The sequence below is a fragment of the Saccopteryx bilineata genome, chromosome 2 (assembly GCF_036850765.1).
Source record: "Saccopteryx bilineata isolate mSacBil1 chromosome 2, mSacBil1_pri_phased_curated, whole genome shotgun sequence".
In the NCBI taxonomy this organism is placed as follows: Eukaryota; Metazoa; Chordata; class Mammalia; order Chiroptera; family Emballonuridae; genus Saccopteryx; species Saccopteryx bilineata.
In genome coordinates this window covers 189,624,711-189,639,125 of record NC_089491.1, presented here as the reverse complement: position 1 = coordinate 189,639,125, position 14,415 = coordinate 189,624,711, and the positions used below count along the sequence as shown (strand labels likewise).

The following is a 14,415-nucleotide window of genomic DNA, read 5'->3' as shown; positions in this document are numbered from 1 at the left end:
ACTCAAGGTCACTGGCTCGAGCAAGGGGTTACTTGGTGTGCTGAAGGCCCGTGGTAAAGGCACATATGAGAAAGCAATCAATGAACAACTAAGGTATCACAATGCACAACAAAAAACTTATGATTGATGTTTCTCATCTCTCCATTCCTGTCTGTCCCTATCTATCCCTCTCTCTTTCTCTGTCTCTGTAAAAAAAAAAACAAAATTAAATGTAAAAAATTATTATCTGATAAAAACACCCTCTTATTTTGTTTTAAGATTGAATCATGCTTTTTTGAGTAGGCATAAATGTAAGAATAGTCCTGACACCTTCTGTTATATATGTGGCTGTTACATACTTCAACGTCAAAGGCATAATATTTCATCATTTGTGACACATGCATATATTGCCTATTTTCAAGTTCTCCTTGGCAATCAAGACAAGAATTGGGCTCCTTATACTGTGTGTCATAATTGTAAGGAAATGCTTTGTGACTGGACAAAAAGAAAATGCAAAGGAATGCCTTTTGGTATTCCCATGGTTTGGCGTGAACCTGAGGACCACAGCAGTGAAGACGATCCATAGAAAGGGCATCGGCAAGAAAAAACAGCATATGATCACATATCCTAATATTCTTTCAGCAATACAACCTATCCCACATTCTGAGACACTCCTGGTGCCAGTTTTCAATGGTTTTATTTCATCTAAGGATGAATAAAGTGAACATGGTGATCAAGTATATTTTGATAAGATGCATGAGGAAATGGTTATAGAATCTGAAGGGTCTTCTTCTGATGCCAAGCAGTCATTAACCCCTCAGCAGTTTAGCCAACCTGAATGGAATGATTTAGTAAGAATGACATAAAAATTGTCCTCAACTTTCTGAAGTATGAGGAGCATAACTGGATCATTTGTGTGGATTTTAAAATGGTAAATTTCCTGCTGGGACAACAGAGAGGTTTAACGAAGTATCCTTGCTTTCTGTGTTTGTGGGAGAGCCAAGCTCGGGAGAAACACTGGACACAGAGGAGTGGCTGAAACGTGAAGCTCTGGAAGTAGGGATGCAAACTATTGTGAATGAACCTGTAGTTAATTGAGACAGGATCATTTTTCCCCCACATCACATCAATCTTGGCTGAATGAAGCAGTTTGTTCAGGCTTTGAATAGAGAAACTGAAGGCTCTCAACATATTATTCTGCTTTTCCTGCCTTGTCTTTCGAGAAGATAAAGCAGGTGTATTTGATGGACTTCAAATTCGAACCCTCATACTTGATGAGGAATTTGCCAGGAAGATGAATAAGGAGGAGAAGGCAGCATGGCAGTGTTTTGTGGCAGTTACAAAGAACTTCCTTGGCAACAAAAAAGCAGAAAACTATGAACTTCTGGTTCAAAGGATGCTGTTGGCTTTCCATGACAATGGATGTAACCTGAGCATTAAGATTCACTTCCTGAACAGTCACTTTGATAAGTTTCCCGAAAACCTTTGAGCTGTAGGTGATGAGCAGAGTACTGCTGGAGCATCAAATGAGATTGTCCTCAACAAGTACACAAACGCAAGAGTTACAGACACAAATTTTTGCCTGAATAGAATTTAAATAAGTTTTGTGCAAATTTCATGATTAAAATAAGTGTTTTAATATGTTCTATTTTGAAATTGTAGACAAATTCTGATGCAATCATATCTTTTAGTATATTAGTGTATTTACTGCATTATATAAATTATTATATTTTCACAAAGATGATGCCCAAGAAGACATTCTACTTCATTATGTTAAACTAAATGCTGAAAATTTTACAATAAGATGAAAACCTAAAATCTGAATTGCAAAGAAACTATAGCTTACAGAGAAAAACTAATGTCAGATTTGAGACCAGCACACTCAAATTAGGTAAGAACAAGTGTTTTTGTGGATGCAACAAAAATTTTTTTCCCCAGTGTAATCGATGAGACCTTCCCAAGCCTGTGGAAAGAGTTAGAGCCTCGAATCCAAGAAACAAATAGAATGCCACATTACCTCAACCCAAAAAGACCTACTCCAAGGCATATCATAATGAAATTATCACAAATCAATGACAAAGAAAGAATCCTCAAGGCAGCTAGGGAGAAGAAGGATATAACATATAAAGGAAGGCCCATTAGGCTATCATCAGATTTCTCAGCAGAAACTCTAGAAGCCAGAAGAGAGTGGACCCCAACATTTAAAGTACTGAAAGAGAGGAACTACCAACTAAGAATATTCTACCCATCAAAGTTATCCTTCAAACATGAAGGGGAAATGAAAATATTTACAGACATATAGAAGCTGAAGGAATTTATCACCAGAAAACCCCCACTACAGGAAATACTAAAAGGGGTTATCCAACCAGATACAAAGAACAAAACAAGACAAAATTACAAGTAAAAAGATTTTCACAAAACCACAATAAAAACAAGAATAATCTGTGACAACAATAATATAAAAGGGGAGAGGATAAAGATCAGCAGTAACATGGGAGGATGGAGTGCAAAAGCACACATGAGATAATGGAGTCCAATAAATATGATAATTTTTCTTCTAATAACCTAATGGTAACCACCACTGAAAATGCCACTACTGAAACACACAGCTTAAAAAAAGAAGAAAGAGGCCCTAGCCAGTTGGCTCAACGGTAGAATGTCGGCCTGGCATGGAGGAGTCCCGGGTTCGATTCCCGGCCAGGGCACACAGGAGAAGCGCCCATCTGCTTCTCCACCCCTCCCCCTCTCCTTCCTCTCTGTCTCTCTCTTCCCCTCCTGCAGCCGAGGCTCCATTGGAGCAAAGATGGCCCAGGCACTGGGGATGGCTCTGTGGCCTCTGCCTCAGGTGCTAGAATAGCTCTGGATGCAACAGAGCGATGCCCCAGAGGGGCAGAACATCGCCCCCTGGTGGGCATGCCGGGTGGATCCTGGTCGGGCACATGCGGGAGTCTGTCTGACTGCCTCCCCGTTTCCAGCTTCGGAAAAAAAAAAAAAAAGAAGAGAAGACAGAAGTATGGAACATCACCAAACAAAAACAAATGACAGAAAAACAACCAAAAAAATAACCAAAAAAGACACAAAGCTATCAGAAAGCAGTATATAAAATGGCAATAGAAATCCTCAAGTGTCAATAATTAAACTAAATTTAAATGGATTAAACTCACCAATTAAAAGACACATAGTAGCAGAGTGGATCCAGAAGCAAAACCCAATGGTATACTGCCTTTAAGAGACACATCTAAGCTACAAGGATAAAAATAGATTCAAAGTGAAAGGTTGGAAAACAATTCTCCAAGCAAGTAATATCCAAAGAAAAACAAGAGTAGCTATACTCATATCTGACAATGCTGACTACAAGACAACAAAGGTAACCAGAGACAAGGGTGGACATTTCATAATGATAAAGGGGACAGTGTATGAAGAAGACATAACACTCCTTAATGTATATACAGCAAACCAAGAAGCACCAAAATATATAAGACAACTACTAACTGATCTAAAAATGCAAACCAAAAAAAATAGAATCATACTTAGAGACCTCAGTACACCATTGATAGCTTTAGATCATTCATTCAAACAGAAAATCAATAAAGAAATATCAGCCTTAAATGAAACACTAGCACAAATGGACATAATAGACATCTACAGGACATTTTACCCCAAAATGTCAGAGTATACATTTTTCTCCACTGTACATGGAACATTCTCAAGAATAGACCATATGCTGGGCCACAAAACCAACACTAACAAATTCAGAAAGATTGAATTATACCAAGCATATTCTCTGACCATAAGATTTTGAAACTAGAATTCAACTGCAAAAAAGAAGTAAACACACCCACAAAAAATGTGGAAATTAAACAACATACTTCTAAAAAATGAATGGGTCAAAGAAGAAATAAAAGAAGAGATCAAAAGTTATATACAGGCCCTGGCCGGTTGGCTCAGTGGTAGAGCGTCGGCCTGGCGTGCAGAAGTCCCGGGCTTGATTCCCAGCCAGGGCACATAGGAGAAGCGCCCATCTACTTCTCCACCCCTCCCCCTCTCCTTTCTCTCTGTCTCTCTCTTCCCTTCCCGCAGCGAGGCTCCATTGGAGCAAAGATGGCCTGGGTGCTGGGGATGGCTCCTTGGCCTCTGCCCCAGGCGCTAGAGTGGCTCTGGTCACAACAGAGCGACGCCCCGGAGGGGCAGAGCATCGCCCCCTGGTGGGCAGAGTATCGCCCCCTGGTGGGCGTGCCGGGTGGATCTCAGTCGGGCGCATGCGGGAGTCTGTCTAACTGTCTCTCCCCGTTTCCAGCTTCAGCTTCAGAAAAATACAAAAAAAAAAAAAAGTTATATACACACAAATGAAAATGACAACCCAACATACCAGAATCTCTGGGATGTAGCAAAAGCAGTAATAAGAGGGAAGTTCATATCGTTACATGCTTATATGAAAAAGCAAGAGAAAGCCCAAGTAAACAACCTAACATCACATCCTAAGGAACTAGGAAAAGAAAAACAAAGGCAACCCAATACCAGCAGAAGAAAGAAAATAATTAAAATTAGAGCAGAAATAAATGAAATAGAGAACAGAAAAACTATAGAAAAAATTAATACAACAAAGAGCTGGTTCTTTGAAAAGATCAATAAAATTGACAAACCTTTAGCAAGACTCACTAAGGAAAAAAGAGAAAAGACTCATATAAACAAAAACCAAAATGTAAGAGGAGAAATCACCACAGATATCATAGATATACAAAGGATTATTGAAGAATACTATGAAAAATTATAATCCACCAAATTCAACAATCTAGAAGAAATGGATAAACTCCTAGAACAATACAATCTTCCTAAACTGAACCATGAAGAAGTAGGAAGCCTAAATAAACTGATAAGCAGGGAGGAAATAGAAACAACTATCAAAAACCTCCCCCAAAATAAAAGTCTGGGGCCAGATGGATATACTAGTGAATTCTATCAAACATTCAAAGAAGAATTGGTTTCTATCCTTCTCAAAGACTTCAAAAAAATTGAAGAAGCAATACTTCCAAACACATTTTATGAGGCCAACATAACCCTCATACCAAAACCTGGCAAGGACAACACAAAAAAAGAAAGCTACAGACCAACATCTCTAATGAATACAGATGCAAAAATCCTAAACAAAATACTAGCAAATCGAATACAACACATCAAAAAAATAATTTATCATGATCAAGTGGGATTCATCCCAGAAACACAACGGTGGTTCAACACATGTAAAATGATTAACGTAATACACCATATCAACAAAACAAAGAACAAAAACCATATGATTCTATCAATAGATGCAGAAAGGCATTCGATAAATACAACATTCTTTTATGTTTAAAACACTCAACAAAATAAGTATAGAAGGAAAATACCTCAACATAATAAAGGTCATTTACAACAAACCATCAGCTTACATCATACTAAATGGTAGAAAACTGAAAACTTTTCCTCTAAAATCAGAAACAAGACAAGGCTGTCCACTCTCTCCACTCCTATTCAACATAGTGCTGGAAGTTCTAGCCAGAGCAATCAGACAAGAGAAAGAAATAAAAGGCATTCATATTGGGAAAGAAATAAAGGTTTCACTTTCTGCAGATGACATGATCCTGTACATAGAAAACCCCAAATACTCCACAGAAAAGCTAGTAGAAACAATAAACCAATACAGTAAGGTCGCAGGATACAAAATTAATATACAGAAGTCTATATGCCAACAATAAAACCTCAGAAAAAGAACTAAAAAAAATAATCCCTTTTACAGTAGTAACAAAAAGAATAAAATACCTAGGAATAAACATAACAAGGAATGTAAAAAACCTATATACTGAAAACTACAGAGCATTATTAAAGGAAATTGAAAAAGACACAATGAAATGGAAAAATATTTTTTATTCTTGGTTGGATAGGAAGAATAAATATAGTTAAAATGGCCAAAGCAATATACAAATTTAATGCAATTCCCATCAAAATTCTTTTTTTGAAGAAATGAAACAAAAAATCATCAGGTTTATATGGAACCATAAAAAACCTCAAATAACCAAAGTAATCCTAAGGAAGAAAAAAACGAAGCTGGAGGCATTACAATACCTGACTTTAAACTATACTACAGAACCACGATAATCAAAAGAGCATGGAACTGGCAGAAAAATAGACACACAGACTAATGGAACAGAATAGAAGCCCAGAGATAAAACCACATGTATATGGTCAAATCATCTTTGATAAAGGAGCCAAAAACACACAATGGAGAGAAGAAAGCCTCTTCAATAAATGGTGCTGGGAAAACTGGAGAGCCACGTGCAAAAGAATGAAACTCGAGTACAGTTTGTCTCCTTGCACAAAAATTAATTCAAAATGGATCAAAGACCTAAAACATAAGACCTGAAATAATAAATTACATAGAAGAAAACATAGGTACTAAACTCATGGACCTTGGCCATAAAGAACATTTTATGAATTTGACTCCAAAGGCAAGGGAAGTGAATGCAAAGATAAATGAATGGGAGTACATCAGACTAAGAAGCTTCTGCACAGCAAAAGAAATTGTCAACAAAACAAGTAGGCAACCAACTAAATGGGAGATGATATTTTTAAACAACAGCTCAGATAAGGGTCTAGTATCCAAAATATATAAAGAACTCACAAAACTCAGCAACAAACAAACAATCCAATTTAAAAAAATGGGAAGAGGACATGAACAGACACTTCTCCTAAAAAGAAATACAAATGGCCAACAGATATATGAAAAAATGCTCATCATCACTAACTATTTGAGAAATGCAAATCAAAACTACAATGAGATACCACTTCAATTAGTGCAACCATTATAGAATAAAATATGGTGATTTCTCAAAAAATTAAGATTAGAACTACCATATGACCCAGCAATCCCTCTACTGGGTATATACCCCCAAAACTCAAAAACATGGGTTCATAAAGACACATGCAGCCCCAATGTTCATCGCAGCATTGTTCACAGTGGCCAAGACATGGAAACAACCATAATGCCCTTCAATAGAGGATTGGATAAAGAAGATGTGGTACATATATAGAATGGAATACTACTCAGGCATAAGAAATGATGACATCAGATCATTTACAACAACACGGATGGACCTTGATAACATATACTGAGTGAAATAAGTAACAGATAAAACTAAGAACTGTATGATTCCATACATAGGTGGGACACAAAATTGAGACTCATGGACATAGACAGGGGTGCAGTGGTTACCAGAGGGAAGGGAAGGGTGTAGAGGGAGGGGGTGGGGGAAGGGGAGGCGGTTAAAGAGAAACAAAATATAGGGTGACAGAAGATGATGTGACTTTGGGTGATGGCTATACAACATAATCGACTGTCCAAATGATGTGGAGATGTTTTCTCTAAATCTATGTGCTCTGATTGATCAACATCACTCTGTTAAATTTGTCTAAATGAAATTTTTTTTTAAAAAAAGAATTTCTTTGCTTCAAGCAGTCTCAATTAGTTAAGGGATCATTAACTGATTTTGGTTAAAGTTAAATGGTTCATGACTAGCTTATTCCCTGTGGTAGGCAGCTCTTAAGATGGTCCCAAGTATCCTCCCACCCCTGCCTTATATTCTTGCCCTTGTGTAATAATGTCTCCTGGCTACAGACTGCACCTAATGAAAAAATTCTAACACAGAGAAAATGGCAAAAGTGACAGAATGCCATTTCTGACAGGTTTTATTGTTGGCATATAAGACAGCAATAGACTTCTATATATTAATTTTGTATCCTTCGACCTTACTGTATTGGTTTATTGTTTCTAATAGCCTTTCTGTGGAGTCTTTGGGGTTTTCTATATACAGGATCATGTCATTAGGTTACAAAATGATGGAGGCTTTTATCTTACTTGTCCTCTATCCTCTCTTGTTCACTTGCTTTGAGGGAAGTCTTGATACCAAACTATGAGCTTCCCCATGGAGAGGTCCATGTGGCAAAAAAACTAATGTCTCTGGCCAATAGCCAGTGAGCATATGAGGTCTGACAACAGCCACAAAATGTGAAGTTTGCTGCAAACCAGCACAGCTAGTAATTCCAGGTCCTGAGGGAGAATGATGCGGAATGAAAAAAATGGGTTTAAAGAGAGATCAGGAGACCTCTGCAAGCTTATGGCATGGGATCAGGAGACCTCTGCAAGCTTATGGCAAGACATAGCAAAATAGCCCCCAGTTTGCTTTATTATATACCATATGCAAATAAGGAAGTCTTTGATACAAAGTCACACATCTGAGGCAAGAACAGGAATTCTCTTAAGGCATAAACAGGAATCTATTTAAGGCATAAACAGGAATTCCCCTACCATGCATAACTGAAATCAACCAACATCTGAACAAACAAAGGGTGAGAGGAAGGGCATGTAAATTGTTTCTAATAACTTAAGCAAGCAAGTGAGTGGGGATATGGGATGAGTGCAAATACTCAGCTTCAATATGGAGGAGTGGGGGGGAGAACTTAGCCTTTTGCTAAGCCTCAAACTTACAAAGGCTTTTTGCCACTTGAAGTTCTCCCACAGAATTTAGAAGGTGACATTCCCTGGTCAGTCCTGTGGGTCTGGCTTTAATTGAAGCCTGTGGGAGATTATGAGCCAGATGAACCCACCTAAGGCACACCCAGATTCCTGACCCAGAGAAACTGTGGAATAACAGTTGCTCCTTGATTTAAGCTGTTAAATTTTGGGGTAACATGTTGAGCAATAATAGATAACTAATAAACTCCCATTTCTTTAGACTATATTCAAATATTAATAAATAAATTGAGAACAGTATTAGACTTGGGTCAAGCAGGAAACCATTACATTCTATGAAAGGATGAAGGTTGAAGTGTATTGAAAGTAAAGAATAAAACTTTATTAGTAATTATATGTAAAAAGCCATGTTTTTATTCTAGCATCAGTATAAAATTTCCTTTGGGTTGATATTTTTTAGTAGGATGAATACATTTGTGTTGATTTATCCATATGTCAATCTTTAGGCTCAGTGTACATATCTGTATACCAGTGAGGTGTGTGGGGTAACTGATGGCCAAAGAAGATGGTCAAAACAAATGGTTCAGGCTAATTAAAATTAAAGTTATAGGCTACTGGAGATCAAAGAATAGATTAAACCATTTTTGACTCTGTCTCTGGTCTCTAGCACAGAGATGTCCAATGAAAATATAATGCAAGCCACATATGTAATGTAAAATTTCAAGTAGTCATATTTTTTTTTATGTCAGGGACAGATAGGAACAGACAGGAAGCAGAGAGATGAGAAGCATCAATTCTTTGTTGTGCACCTTAGTTTCTCATTGACTGCTTTCTCATATGTGCCTTGACCAGGGGCTTCAGCAGACCGAGTGACCCCTTGCTCAAGCCAGTGATCTTGGGCTCAAGTTAGTGAGCTTTGCTCAAACCAGACGAGCCCACACTCAAGCTGGCAACCTTGGGGATTCGAACCTGGGTCCTCCACATCCCAGTCTCACACTCTATCCACTGTGCCACCACCTGGTCAGGCTCAAGTAGCCACATTTTTAAAAGATAAAAAGAAACTGGTCAATTAATTTTAATTATATATTTTATTTAACCACAAATATGAAAAATGTTATCATTTCAGTATGTAATCAATATATTAGTTAGAGATTTCAGTGATTTTGCACTGAGTCTTCAAAAGCTAGTGCTATTTTACACTTACAGCATATCTTTTTTTGCCTGACCAGGCAGTGGCACAGTGGATAGAGTGTTCGACTGGGATGCAGAGGACCCAGGTTCAAAACTTTGAGGTTGCTGGCTTGAGGATGAGATAGATCATAAACATGACCTCATGATCACTGGCTTGAGCCCAGGGTCACTGGTTTGAGCAGGAGGCCACTCACTCTGCTGTGGCCTGCTCCTCATCAAGGCACATATGAAAAAGTAATCAATGAACAACTAAGGTGCCCCAACAAAGAATTGGTGCTTCTCATCTCTCTTCCTTCATATCTGTCCCTCTCTCTGACTCTCTCTGTCTCTGTCACAAAAATAAAATAAAATAAAATAAAAGAGTAATGTTCCTTTTTTAAAAAAATATATATTTTTTTCTTTTTAAGATTTTATTTATTGATGAGAGAGAGAGAGAGAGAGAGAGAAGTAGGAGGAAGGAAGTGTAGTTGATTCTCGTATGTGCCTTGAGCAGACAAGCCCTGGGCCTGGAACAGCGACCTCAGCGCTCCAGGTCGAGACTTCATCCACTGTGCCACCACAGGTCAGGCAACAATATACCTTAATTTTGAAAAAATGCTAAATTTTTATTGTAAGTACTTTAACTGTATTTGTGCTTCATAACATTTAGACTTAAAAATGTAAATTGGCCTGACCTGTGGTGGCACAGTGGATAAAGGTTTGACTTGGAATGCTGAGGTCACCAGTTCGAAACCCTGGGCTACTACACACTGCTGTAACCCCTTCATCTCCCTCTCTCTCTCTCTCCTATCTCTAAAATCAATAAATAATTTTTTTTTAAAAAGTTTAAAAATGTGAATTTGGGCCCTGGCCAGTTGGCTCAGTGGTAGAGCATCGGCCTGGCGTGCAGGAGTCCCGGGTTCGATTCCTGGCCAGGGTACACAGGAGAAGCGCCCATCTGCTTCTCTACCCCTCCCCCTCTCTTTCCTCTCTGTCTCTCTCTTCCCCTCCCGCAGCCAAGGCTCCATTGGAGCAAGGTTAGCCCGGGTGCTGAGGATGGCTCTGTGGCCTCTGCCTCAGGCGCTAGAATGGCCCTGGTTGCAACAGAGCAACGCCCCAGATGGGCAGAGCATCGCCCCCTAGTGGGCATGCCAGGTGGATCTTGGTCAGGTGCATGCAGGAGTCTGTCTGACTGCCTCCCCGTTTCCAACTTTAGAAAATACAAAAAAAAAAAAAATGTGTGTTTGCACTCCCAAATGGTTCCAAACATACCTGAAAGTTTTCCAACGGAATCAGTTATTATATTTAAATTCATTAAAAATAAATACATTAAAACATTTAATTCTTAATTGCACTAGCCATCTTTCAAGCATTCAGTACAGTGTGGCTGGTGGCTGCCATGTTGCAAAGCACAGCTCTTGTACATAGTAGGCATTCAATGAATGGAATGGCTGCTGGATGAATTAATTTTGCAACATTATTTCACCAACTAAATTAGCCATAAATTGAACTGAAAAAAGGCTGCCTGGAATTTCACCCAGAAAAAGAATTTTTAGTAATAATTATTAGTACTGCTGAGACCAGCTCAGCAATGGGTGTACACGAGAGGAAGGCACAGCAGGACTTAAGAAAAACACATAAGATACAACATACAGAAAAGATTGGTACAGGCACTCCTCTAGGACTGAGATCCCAGATATCTGCAGCCTCATCGTATTTATTGGTCTTTACTCATCAAGCAAATTAGCAGAGCCTGGGTTCAGGTGCAGAGGAGGGTAATTAACTAATACCTTTCAGGTATGTAGAGAAAAGGCTATAGGGATCAGCTGTTTCCTTTACAATCTTATCAGTGCTTGCAGGGGCAGCATTTTCCCCCCACAGGACTTGGCGTTCCAAAGTCCACACCAAAGACTTGTCTCAGGACAACAGTCTAATTTCCAGCCATTTTCCTACAAGTATCAACCAAAATATTGTCAGTATTAAGCAGTTTTACTGATGTTAATACCTAGCATGCTCTACACAGTGAAGCTTGAATTCTGAGTCACCAGGGTCTCCTTCTGAAATGTTTAAATTCTTTGATGACATTTATTTGTATTTTGGACTTGGGATAATTTGGGGACTTAAAGTTCTTGACTAATAAATATGAGGATGAAAATCAAAATGGTTGATGAATTATAAATGGCAAAAAAAGGTCATTTTAAGAGTTGAAAGGACAAACGACTTTTCAAAAACACTTCAACCAATATTACCTTCACATCAAAAAATTACTACATTGATTTTGCATATTTCTAAAACTACACAGATCCCCTCCCCCAACACACACATACCATTCAATCTTCCATGGCTTTAGTGAAATAGACCAGAAGTTTACATTTGAAATTGAGGTACAGTGATCACCTTGAAAGACTAAAAAGGACTGATAGTAAACACATGCTATTTCTGGATATTAAACAGAATGGTACATTATAAAGCACAGAGTATTCATTCATCTTATTAGGTGCATTATCTTTCTGAAACTAAAGCCATTTTTGTCTCTTTGGTAATAGGGAAAGGGACTGTGCAATTATTAAAAGGATGTTAACAAGCTTAAGCTTAGTTTCTAAACCTAGGCAAAGGGTTAAGGCTTAAAAAGTATAGTGATGGGCCTCGGAGACACCTGGACCGACACCAGTTGGTTTGTCTGTGCAGCTGTGCCTGCAGCAAGTTTTTGAAACATGAAATCTTTCACTCTTTGCCCTTTGCCTGGAAATTGTTTCAGTTGTTCCAAAAGTTGATGGAAGTTTGGATGCACAAGGTACCAGTGGACAGCAATACACAGGGAACAATATGGAGTGAATAAAGAAATATAGAGGATAGCACTGTGAGAGAATATGGAAATGATAGAACTGTACAGTCAGAAATACTGTACAGCCAAGGTAAACAGCTTCACCATGGCAGTGAATGCCCTTAGTGATATGGCCGGTGAAGATTTTAAACAGGTGACAAATAGCCTTCAAAACCAGGAGCACGGGAAAGAGAATGTGTTCTGAGGACCTCTCCTTGCAAAGATTCTCTCATCTGTGGCCTGGAGAGAGAAAGGCTATGTAACTTCTGCGAAGGAAAGGGAGCTGTGTGATTTTTGTTGGGCTTTTAGTGCAACTGGTGCCTTAGAAAGACAGATGTTCTGGGAAACTGGCAAACTTATTCAGCTGAGTGAGCTTAACTCAGTGGACTGCTGTCAGTTTCAAGGCATTGAGAGCTGCAATGTTGGCTATATGAATTGTTCCTCCATAATGAACAACAAGGCCTGAACACAAAGGAATCTTAGCATTACGCAAAGGTTGAATCCCGCAAATACACATCCGAGTATTCTGCTGCCAATGACACTGGCTTTGTAGATATCATAAGTGGAGTAAGTCCCTTATGAAGGCAGTGGCTATTGTGGGATATGTACATATAGATGCAGACCAAGATACCTTCCAATTCTATAAAGAAAGCATTATTATGATCCAGACGGTAGCACCCAAGACTTGGATCATGGCATTCTGGTGGTTGGCTTTGGCTTTGAAGGAGCAGATTTGATAACAATAAATATTGGCTTGTCAAGAACAGTTGGGGTACAGACTGGGCTATACAGGGCTACATAAAGATGACCAAACACTAGAACAGCCACTATGTATTGCTACCATCATCAGCTATTCTATCACCCTGGGGTGATAAAGAAGGACTTGACTGAGAACAGAATACCCAAAGAATTTTTCTTAAAACTGATCACACCTATTGTGTGGGATAAAAACTTGAATCATTGAAGATCCAAGTAGTGAGTTGAATTCTGTGACATTTTACACTGTTAAAATGTTACTACTTCTTGCGTGACCACGCGGTGGCACAGTGGATAGAACGTCAGGATGCAGAGGACCCAGGTTCGAGACCCGTAGGTCGCCAGCTTGAGTGCAGGCTCATCTGGTTTGAGCAAAGCTCACCAGCTTGGACCCAAGGTCCCTGGCTAGGGCAAAGGATTTCTTGGTCTGCTGTAGCCCCATGGTCAAGGCACATATGAGAAAGCAATCAATGAACAATTAAGGTTTCTCAATGAAAAACTAATGATTGATGCTTCTCATCTCTCTCTGTTCCTGTCTGTCCCTATTTATCCCACTCTCTCTCTGTCTCTTTAAAAAAAAAAAAAGTTACCACTTCTTTAATTACTGCCACAAACAGCTTTGTGTAATTGACTTGCCGAATAACTTTTGAATTTTCCTGTTTTAAAAGGATGTATGATGTTTAAGCTTTTAAAATAAAACTTAATTTTAAAGTAAAAAAAGAAAAAGTAGTGGACTTTGCTCTTTTTTCTTTTAATTAATTTATTACTCTTTCTTTCTTTCCTTCTTTCTTTCTTTCTTTCTCCTTCCTTCCTTCCTTCCTTGAACTCTTCCTTTCACTCTTTCTTCTTTCTTTTGTTTTTCTTTCCCTTCCTTTTTTTCTTTCTATCTATAACTTTAAAAACCCCAACAATTTAAAGCTAAGCTGCTCCTGAATGTTGGGGATATATATGATATATGTTATAGTATCATTAGTAGTATCAAACACTTTTTCTCTCAGTGATAAAAGTTCTCCATCCACCTTCTCATCAGTTACCTGATAATTATGCAGTTTTTTTTTTTTTTTTTACAGAGACAGAGAGTGAGTCAGAGAGAGGGATAGACAGGGACAGACAGACAGGAATGGAGAGAGATGAGAAGCATCAATCATTAGTTTTTCATTGCACGTTGCAACACCTTAGT

The 14,415-nt window shown here is 38.6% G+C and overlaps 1 pseudogene; it reads left to right on the top strand.

Moving 5' to 3' along the window:
- The first annotated feature begins 12,379 nt into the window (after window positions 1-12,379).
- On the top strand, window positions 12,380-13,298 carry LOC136322400 (procathepsin L pseudogene; annotated as a pseudogene).
- The last annotated feature ends 1,117 nt before the right edge of the window (window positions 13,299-14,415 follow it).